The sequence below is a fragment of the Equus caballus genome, chromosome 3 (assembly GCF_041296265.1).
Source record: "Equus caballus isolate H_3958 breed thoroughbred chromosome 3, TB-T2T, whole genome shotgun sequence".
NCBI classification, from domain to species: Eukaryota; Metazoa; Chordata; class Mammalia; order Perissodactyla; family Equidae; genus Equus; species Equus caballus.
The window spans coordinates 8,570,652-8,580,009 of record NC_091686.1 but is presented as its reverse complement, the minus strand read 5'-3'; the positions used below and the strand labels follow the sequence as shown (position 1 = coordinate 8,580,009).

Sequence of the window (9,358 nt, the reverse complement as noted above, 5' to 3'; positions counted from 1 at the left end):
TAAAGTCAATTAAAATTAATTTTGCTCTTTTTTTGTGGCAGAAACTGACAACCCAAGATGGACAAGTAAAACAAATTAACATACTTTAAAAATGCAAGTAAAAGTTTAAGGACATCAAAAGGCTTGATGAGTGAAGGAGCCCTGAGACTTTCACTCACTCATGCACTCATTCACTCAATCAGCAAACATATTCATGCAGTTCAATTTCTTGCGTTTCAAGAGAAAACACAGTTGTGTTATTTTGTTAATGCAAAATTTTATATAGCCCTCTACTAGAGCCCTATGCTTCTGAAATTGTTCGCTAAAACAATAGTCATATTAGTTTGCGTTCATAAAGTCAAGCTCAGTGTTTCCCTAAGATCAAACACTCCATGACAAATTTTATCCCCAAATTTGGGAAAAAAATGAGAAGAATGCAAAGATTAATTCTTGGAAGTCCTTAAATAAGACTTTCCTCTCCCATTTTCTGTTTGCTTTTAAAATTTTGCATTCAGAGAATAATAGGTGAGTCTTTCTGTGGATAATTAAAACACATGTAACTTGAAATTCTCAGGCCAGTAATTAAACTGAAGAGCTCACTGGGTAACGCTTACTTTTTTCTCCCAGATTGTGAGTTCAGTTCCTTTTCAAGCTGCACTTTTCATTTCTTTTTTCTTTTCTTTTTTTTTTTTTTCAATCACAGAGATTAAAGCAGCCTGAATTTTACAATAGCATCTTGTGAAGGAAGAGGTGGGGGGAAAGCCACAGCGGTTTTAGTAAATCATGCACTTTGATGTCTCCAACTTGAAATCCATATTTTGAGAGCCCTGATGTACCTAATAGCATTTAGAATAAAATTTTAAATCCCAAAGCTGGGGCTGTTTGCAGAGAAAAATGCCTGTGAAAAGTGGATGTTAGCATTCGTCTCACATCTCACCACTTTCTTACCACAAAGCGCTTCTATTCTTCGCTGTGAAGTTTGTGTGGCGTACATGTCACATACCCGTGGTGTGTCCACTTTTCTTGGCTGGTGTCCACAAAGTTATTAATAGCTGTTGACCTTGGCTTGAGGCTTTAGGCATTTATTTTGGGTAAGAAAAGGTAGAAAGAGAAAAAGGCTTTCCAGGAACACATTGTTTTCTCTAAAATCACGGAGCCATTCCGAGAGCCCCTCTCTTGACCGTCAAAAATACCTGTAAAATCTAACTGTTGTTAAAGATTTGTGTCTTTAGGCTGAAATCCATTGGTTCCCTTAGTTTGCTTTCGGGTGCAGGTGCTGTAGTGCCATTTTAGAAATGTCATGGCCCTTTGACCATATTCACAGGCTCCTGGGCAGCAAGAAGCTTTGAAATCCAATAAATATTGAAACACGAGAATAGATTTCAAGAATTACTTTTCTGCTAAAATCTCAAGACAAAATTCCCGTTGTTCCTGCAAGTCCCTTAGCTCATCGAGGGCATTTGCATCCAACAGGGTCTCAGGAGCTCTTGTTTCTCCTGCTATCACATTATGTTTATGATGTCATCAGGGGTTACCATGGAGGTAATTGTCATGATGTGGGAGATGTGTGAATTCAGGTGTGGAGAAACTCAGCAGTGAGAGATGAGTCTGAGAAAAAGAGACAAATCCCCTTTCATTCCAGCTTCCTTTGCAACAAAAGGGTGAAGCAGAAAAAAAAAAAAAAAGGAGGGGGAATGTAAATATGATAACTGAAAATTAGCTTTTGAACAGCATGCTTTTTGTGCTTTGCATGACATACTGAAAAGTCTTCCATTTAGTTGTTTTTTTAAATTATATTTTGATCACATATCTTGTATTATGTTGTTAAAAATAACTTTTATGTTCTTTCTTGGAGAAAAAAATGTGGCTTGTGATCGCAGGAGAGAATACTATATTATGAAGTCCAAGATGAACAGGGAAATCTTTTGAATGATACACCAGGAAGCTCAAAGGTGATATGTTTTTGCCCAGTTGGGGGGGAACAAAAAGGCTGCTGGAATCTGCAAAACACTACAAAATAAGATTGAGCCAAGCTAACGATGCAGCCAGACTGGCTTGCTGCTGGCATTTGACAAGCTGGGAGAATGAGACTGCAAAAATCTACAGGGAATTATTTTCCCCTTCATGTTCATGAAGTACCATACATCTCTTTCTTGGGATGATGGGTGGTGGGGATGAGGGCATGGGTGCTGCTGAGCGAGTATTTTAAGGAAATGAGCAACAATCCCCTGCCTCTGGCTTGACATCATCAATGTCATTACTGCTTGTGTGGAAGCTTTGTCTTTTCTTGGAAAGGCCCCAGGGCTGGCAGACTCAAGTAGTCAGTGTGGTGACTGGTGAAAAAGGGGTCCTGCCGAGGCAAGTGCAGGGAGCCTGAGTGCCCTCGAGCACTGGATTCTGAGGAAGAGACCTGGGTTCCAGTCCCAGCTTTGCCACCGTGAATTTTTTCTTTGACCTTCACCGAGACTCTCAACTGCTCTATCTTCTCATTGTGTTAATCAAATGAGACTATTGTAAAAATAAATATATTGGACATAGAATATATATTTTAGGCAGGCTACAAATGCATGGGATTGCACCTTATTATTTGGGGTTTCTTGCCAGCACAAAGATATTGTATTGTCCAATGGTATCATTCATGGACCTTCAGGATGCAAGTGGGCACTTTTGCAAGTGGTAGCCAACTCTCCATGGCATTGCTTTGGTGAAAAGAAAGTGTAAGAGGATTCTCTAGAGAAACAGAACCAATAAGATATCTATCTATCTATCTTTCTATCATCTTTTTATCTTTCTAAAATGAGATTTATTATGAAGAATTGGCTCATGTGATTATGGAGGCTGAGAAGTCCCATGATCTACTGTCTGTAAGCTGGAGACCCAGGAAAGCCAGTGGTGTAATTCAGTCTGAGTCTGAAGGCCTGAGAACCAGGGGAGCTGGTGATGTAAATCCCAGTCTGAGGGCAGATGAGATGAGATATACTAGCTTGAGTAGTGAGGCAGGAAAAAAGGGACCAATTCCTCCGTCCTCCACCTTTTGTTCTATTCAGGCGCTCAGTGGATGGGATGATGCCTACCTGCATGGGGGGGGGGGGCAACCTACTTTGCTGAGTTCACTGATTCAGATGCTAATTTCATCCAGAAACAACCTCACCGACACACCCAGAAACGATGTTTAATCTGGGCACCCCAAGGTCCATTCAATTTAACGCATAAAATTAACCCTCACAGAGGAAGAAGTCCCTAGGCAACGCTCAGCTTGTCCAGGGTTAAGTATAAACTCCCTAGCCCGGTGTTTGGGGCCTTCCATAATCATTCCCCCTCCAAACCTCCCCAGTCTCGTTTCCTTGCTCCTCAGGTGCACCCTTCACCTTGGTCAAACCTGATTTGACACTAGACATTCTTCTGGCCTTCCTTGCAGCTGTGTCTTCTTTCCTTACCCAGTCAATTCTTCCTATTTCCTGGCTTGCCCACCCTGTAATGATCCCTGCCTGTGAACAACACCCATTAGTGGTGTCACACATACATTGTGCAGGGGGTGCACTGCACGAGGACATCTGGCCAGGCCAGGGAGACACGGCCTTAAATCCAGCCAGTTCACATGGCCCACTGAGGGACTGTGTCTGCTTGGAGGGAGGGTACCTTTTTCTTGTTTAAAAACAGGCACTGGAGAGTGTAGGCTCTGTGTGTATTGATAAAGTTAACTTTTCATCTATGTTGGTCTTATATTTTCTTGAGATTATAAATTCCTTGGGGACTCAGGCTTTGATTTTCCTGTAGATACTCACGTGAAATCATGCACAACTTTGTTTTGAATTATAATCAGAACACTGGGTTCTGAGTAAGAGATTGCACTAGAAGCTCTTTGAAGACAGAGCTTACTCATTTTCTCTACCTGTGCCTTGCACACTTAACAAATGATAAATACATCCCCAGTAGATATCTGATTGCTCACTTATCTACACTACCAGTGGGAAAACATCAATACCATTCTCGTTTTAAAATTCTTCAGTCCTTTATTGGAGTCTTGGAAGCAGAGGTAAGGAATGGGACCATTTCCCCTTTGAAGACTCTGAGACCCGTTTTCAGATGAGGCTCTGGGGTCTCGGCCTGCATTCTCTTCTCCTCCAGAGCAACACTGTGCTGGGGCTTTGTGGTGGACCTGAAAAGTGGGCCTGTATCTTACTGCTCACTCAAGAGCAAGGCTCTGCTCTGTGTGCTGAGGACATCAGGAGGAGAGCCACATGTCTCTGTCCCAAGGTGTTCCTGGATTGTTACTGGGGAAGACACGTCAGAGACTGGTCATAAAATGATGGAGGAGGCCCTACAGCAGCAGGAATGGGTACCGAGGCCTAAGGGGTTTTATGAGGCAGCAGAGTCCTACATTCCCTGCATGGAACAGGCACAAGGGGAACGACTGGAGAGAGAAGGTGACTGTAAGAGATGACATAAAGCAATCTCATTCATGTCGACATCTTCCACTGCAATCTGTGCGCAGATGGCCCTTGAAACGTATGTCTCCATCCCAGACCCATCTATCACTGATCTTTCCACTCGGAGGCCTCAAAGGTTCCCTAAACCCATTATGTTCCACACTGATCTCAGGATCTTTCCACCCAAATCTGGTCATCTTCCGCTGCTATATCTTTCCAGATGGTGCTGCCCATCCATCTGGTTTGGTAAAGTCTGGTTTGGAAAACTCATTTGCTCAGCTCGCTCTCCACTCCCAGCTTCCAGTCCAAATTTATATCTCTGTCTCTTGCCTGAGATGGATGCGATTTCCTCCTCACTGGACCCCCACATCCACTCTCGGCCCCCAGCCCCTTCTCAGAGCAACTGGAGTGAGCATTTCAAAATGCAAATCTGATCACGTCACATGCTCCCCAAACTACCCTCCTCCCCTGCTTAAAACCTCTTAATGCCTTCTCGTTACTTCTCTTAGGATAAAGATCTATGTGCTCAGTAGAGCCTCTAAGACCCCTCATAGTCTGGTCCCTGGCAACTTCCTCAGCTCCATCGCGGACCAGCACCCCCACCTCTGTCCTCAGTGGGACCGGCCTTCTTTCTGCTGCTTATAGGCCTCTGGAATCCTCTCTTCTGTGGCTGCTGTCACTCCCACCCCATTTGCCTCATTTATCCCTTCTCATTTTTCACATATCAGCTCAAATCTCACTTCTTCAGGGAAACCTTCTCTGATCCCCTAGACTACTTCAGCCCTTCTGCCTTGTACATCTCTGAGCACATTTCCTTATTAAATATTACAGTTTGTCATCGTACATTTATTTTTGTGGTTATTTGATGTCTGTTTTCCCTGAAAGGGATGTAAGCTTTCCCTGTAAGCTCCGGGATGCCTGGCTGGGTTTGCCCTCTACTACATTTCCAATGCCCAGCACACTCCCTGATACACTTACACACTCAGTTAATTGTGTGTTGGGTGAATGAATGCTTGAAGTTGTTCAGGAATGGAAGGCCACCTTGTGGGACTGAAATGTAGGCTACATGAGAGGAAGTAGCCAGAGGTGAGGTTGGGAACAAGCTTGTGGCAGAGATAGTGTCATCTCGGCACGGGGTGCTTTGCAGCCTGTGATGCAAGGATATGATGGGCCAAGAGCTGTGTTTTGGAGCAGTAGCTCTAAGAGGGGTATGGAGTAGAGAGCAAAGGGTCTCGGAATCAAGGAGACACGTTAGGAGGCATCTAATAAAGATGACCTGAATTAGAGTAGTGAAAGGAGAAATGGAGAGATGGGCACAAATGCTTTTAGTGGTTCCCATTTCCACCTTTTCCCCTCATTTCCACCTTTTCCCACCATAGGAAAGGCAGTAGTGGATCAAGGGGCTTTGCATTATTTCAGCATTTTTAACCTGCCTGGCTTGAGCATCGCCAATGTACAGGGAAGAGTGAGAAGGAGCTTCGAATCAGCAGGGAGGTGGGCAGCGTGATAGAGTCGCGAATCTGTGGGTCTTTTTCCTTTCCCAGGCAAATGTGGCCTGTGGAAGGTTGAGAAGAAAGGGCACCCTTAGGACCTGCTGCCCTGAGCTGATGTTAGCTGGTGTGTGAGAGGGTGTGAAATGCAAGGAACCTCCTTTTGGGCTAGACATATCTGGTCCCCGTCTTCCTTCCCTGAAGTCTATCATGGAGCCTGTCTTAACTGAGACTCCATGTCTTATAACGAAGCATATTTTGAGAGGGGAATAGTGTGGTCTTCGGACCAGGGAGACACGTAAGGAAGGGTATTTGCCTCACTCTGGGCTTGGGGCCACACCTCCTATTTTGCTTATTCTTTTCTATGGCTCTTGTAGTCTGAATCACGACGAGAGCACTAGGCTGATATAATGGATTGCTCTACTGTTCCTCCATGTTTGAGTGGATAGAATGCAAAACTTGAGGCCACTAAATTTTAGCTTTTTGCAAATGTCTTTTATGGATCTAGCGTCTTCTTCTAGAATGTGACCAATGTGATGATACTCTTGTGTTCACAGTGTTCATGACTAATATATCTTATGTCATTTGATGTTTTTTAACTACCAGTCAGGCCACAACGTTTGACTGTGCCAGTTGCGCACTGCCCAATTCTGGCTGTCGCTACTCATTTAGATACCCAAGGGAATGGCACCTCCTGGAGGAGTGCAAGGTGACAAGCCTGCCCACAAAGTGTGCAAGGCATGCACTTGCCTTATTTTGCTGGCTCGGAATGGTGAAATCCCTTGTTCAGTGTCATGCAAATGCTGGCACTGCAGCTAGGGCCCAGCTTCCGAATCTAAATCCAGTTAATTCTGCTGCACCTCCTGGCCTCCTGGCTGATCAGTGCTTGAGCCAGTGAGTGAATGGGGAAAGACGAAGCCTCCACTCAGGAGCCAGTGGGCACACAGAGTCACGATTTGTTCTGAAGGTCTCTGAGTGCCATCAGCGGAACCAGCTGCCCTAATCTGCAGTCCATCTGCCCGGACCTCATCCACTCTCAGTGTGGACTTTGCCCACACGGTGGGCCCCAGATGACGTGGCCTTGGGTGTTTTTCTACCTCCCTTCCTGAAACCCTTGCATCTTGCTGGTACACAAGGCCATACCTCCCCTGCATGTCCTATTCCCTCAGGGCCTTGCTTCTAGCTACTACTAGGTCATTTTCTCCCATAAGGAGTTCACTAATAAGGTGGATGATTATAATTCCAATAGGGAGGTGTAAAAGATAGAACAGCCTTGAGAACACAAGGGAATTACTCTATGAGAATGGAATCCCTGGCTGGGTGGGAGAGTCTTGAATCCGTGAGTCTTTTATGTGGGAGAGCAGGAAGGGACCTTAGCAATCACCTAATGCAGTTGAGGAAACTGAGGCCTCCAGAGTTAGTGGGTTGGCTGGGGCTAGAACCTAAAGGTTTTCTATTATACCGCATTTCCTTGAGTGATTTTAACTGGGGTCTTTCCTGACACTTTTTGACCCTACGTGACTGAGGGCAGCCCTGTATTTGGTCCGTCTTTGCCCCATCAGTATTTGGGGGAGCAGAAGGGCAGTTTCAAGGGGACAGGGAGCTCGGTCAGCAGTGTCCTGGACACTGGCCTGACCCCAGGATCTGTGCTTTTAAATGCCATTATGAAATGCAGTCCGTTTAGAGCTCAGCACCTCTTCCCATCAGACTAATGCAGCTGTGGCGGAGGGCGGGGTGGCGGCTGGCTGCCTGGCAATCTCCTGGAGCCCAGAGAGGGATTACGCGTGCTCAGGCAGCCTCATCACCATAATAAAAATGGGAGTTATGCTTATCGATGCATCAGGACTGCCCATTTAGACGATTACCCCATTTCCAATCCCATTTCTAGAGGAAAGAGGATTGCTGGACATGTCCTTCCTCCACCCCCGGCAGGGCCCTGTTGTTGCTGGTTGCATGGGGGGATGTGTTGGAGGCAGGCACACAGCAGGCTGAGAGCTTTGCCCTCTTTGTCTTTCAGAGCTGGCAAGCCACAGCGGGATGGCCGTCCCCTGAGAGAGAGGAGAGGAGGAGAACGAGCCCAGCAGGGGCCTGGAGCAGCTGGCTGGCATCAATAATTTCCTGCAGGAGATTTTGCTGGCTGAGTACACGTCACCTGTCTGTTGCCCCTCTGCGTCTGCCCTGTGGTACTAAAATAAACTAAAGCAACCCTTGGACTCTGCTCGTCCAAATACAGTTCGTTAACCTCAGCTCTGTGGAGCCCAGGTATAAAGCAGCATCATCTATTTGGAACAAGATGAGGAAGAGTCAGGCAGAAAGATCCCTGAGCAGCTGGAGTACACATTACAAAGTTTCCGTTTCCACACAGAAGAGCCTTTTGGGCCCTTGCTCAGAGACCACTGACTCTTACTTAACACATAGCCCTAATTAGCTTGGTTAGCTGCTAAGCAGTTTGGAAGTGGGAATGAAAGGCGGGGAAAGACTGCCACGGGCTGGAGCCATCAGTTAAGAGCTAGACCAAGAAGGTGGCATCTGTGGGGACAACTGCAGATGGGAATCGTGCTCAAAGGCGGACTTTGGATGAATGGCTCCAAAGGTCCCTTCCAGCTTTTCAGTTCATGGTTCAGAGTATGTCTGCTTTGACTATGATGGTGAAGATATGATGGAGAGAGAGGAGGGGAAGGGGGACATTAGTGCGGAGCTCGTACCCAGCAGGAAACGTGGCCTTGTGTTTTGGGCAGCCCTGAGTTTCGGTGCTCAGAAGCACTCGCCTGCTTTTGCTGGAGTCCTCCAGACAGGACATCTACTCTCGGTCCTCCTTTATTCTTTGCCAGCAAGAGAGAATTATTGTGGATGTTTTTGGAAAGAGTTCTGTGAGGCATCGGAGTGTAATGAATAGACATGGGCTTGAGGTGAGACAGACCTGTGTTCAGATCGTGGCTTCCTACTCAGCTAGCTGGGCACTCTGGCAAAACCATCGAGCCTCAGTTTCCTCACCTGTATATCTACTGTCTAAGTTGCGCATTGTGCGCCTTCCTGCCAGAGGCCCTTCAGTAGCTCCTAACTGCTTTCTTTGGTGTTCTCAGGGTGAACTTCTTTCCAGGAAAGAGTTTCCAGGACACTTAGTAAAACTTGAATTTCAGACAAACAATGAATAATTTTTTGATATAATTATGCTCCAAACATTGCATGGGATATACTTACACTAAAAAAAAATTAGATGTTTAGCTGAAATTCAGATTTAACCGGGCACCCTGTATTTTCAAATAAACTTTATTTTAGAATTGTTTTAGATTTATAGAAAAATTATGAAGGTAGTACGGAGAGTTACTCTATCCATTAACATCTTGCATAAGTATGACACATTGGTCACAATTAACAAACTAATGTTGATTATGTTATCATTAACTAAAGTCCCTACTTTATTAGATTTCCTTTGTTTTCACCTAAGGTCCTTTGCTG

General features: G+C 45.4%; 1 long non-coding RNA gene across 1 annotated transcript; it reads left to right on the top strand.

The window, feature by feature from the left end:
- Positions 1-1,567: 1,567 nt before the first annotated feature.
- LOC111772759 (uncharacterized) lies at positions 1,568-8,161 on the top strand. Its single transcript, XR_002806780.2, has 3 exons — positions 1,568-1,675; positions 1,835-1,931; positions 7,917-8,161. It is a non-coding gene; the product is annotated as an uncharacterized lncRNA (long non-coding RNA).
- The last annotated feature ends 1,197 nt before the right edge of the window (positions 8,162-9,358 follow it).